This window comes from Penaeus vannamei, chromosome 29, assembly GCF_042767895.1.
Source record: "Penaeus vannamei isolate JL-2024 chromosome 29, ASM4276789v1, whole genome shotgun sequence".
NCBI classification, from domain to species: Eukaryota; Metazoa; Arthropoda; class Malacostraca; order Decapoda; family Penaeidae; genus Penaeus; species Penaeus vannamei.
Genome location: NC_091577.1, coordinates 31,119,607 through 31,120,921, shown reverse-complemented (window position 1 = coordinate 31,120,921; position 1,315 = coordinate 31,119,607).

The following is a 1,315-nucleotide window of genomic DNA, read 5'->3' as shown; positions in this document are numbered from 1 at the left end:
ATATTAAAACGCAAAAAGTAGAGCAGTGGTGTTATGTAAAATTCCGTATAAGTGTTTTGTGGATGCCGTAAAAGAGAGAGAACAATGCATTAGTAGTAGAAGTGTAAAATCTATATAAGTGGTATGTAGAAGTAATTGAAATAAACGGGAAGACATAAATAATAGTAATAAATAAAAAAAAAAAAAAAATTAAAGAACTTAAGACACAGGTATTAGTAACACGTAAGAATAAGAAAAAATCAATCAATTAAAGAAATTTGAAAAACTTTGCTACTGCCACCGAGAAAAATATATACCAAGTCTTAGAACCTTACAAATAAAACAAATGACCAATAAATCAAAGAAATATTCTAAGAACACTATGAAAGACACCACACACCCTCGTCTCAGGTATGCGTGGTATTTCCTAGTGTTTATCCCTCAGAAGTATATACGCTTGGGTATAGTTTCATTCCCGTCCGTGGGTTTACATAAACATCTTTCCATATAACATTTTAAAACTTATTGTTATATATTTTTATTCATAAGAGATAGTTTACTGATAAGCTAAAAATTTAATTGTTGACAATTTATCTTTATTTTAACTCTTTATATTATTCGCTACTGATGACTTTATGTGGTGACGCGCCAGATAATTTTAAGTAATTAATGATAACAGGTAGGTAGCTTAGAGCGTGGAAATAAGCCTACATGATAATAGAAGATATTGATAAATTTTTGTATTATTTTCCTGGCAGTTCATTTTATTCTCTGTTCTCATATATACTCTTATTTCTTTGCATTTGCTAATTTGGGTTTATTATATATCAATCTTATTTATTCTAACTCCCGTAAAAAAGACTATCTATATATCTGTCTGTCAGTTCGTCTATCCATCTACTTTCGTATCTATCTGCTATATAAATGTTTACATTTATATACAGATAGACAGGGAGAGAGAGAGAGAGAGAGAGAGAGAGAGAGAGAGAGAGAGAGAGAGAGAGAGAGAGAGAGAGAGAGAAAGGAGAGACAGAGAGAAACTCAGATATAGAGGATGAGAGAGAGAGAAAGATTCATAACTAAACAGACAAAACCATACAAATATGGATAAATAGACAAGTAGATAGACAAACAGACATTGCCAATATCACAGTAGCGAACTATAACTCCCAATGAAGGTGTTACACAGTGTTTTGTAATCCTTAAAGCTGCAACTGTTTCTGCCAATGCTGTAACAACGACCTCTCTTGGCACTGTGTTAATTCTGTCCCAAGTTAAACCTTCGTCTTCCTTTACACACTTTTCTTGCCCACTTGGCCTCTTCTCTGGTCGTACT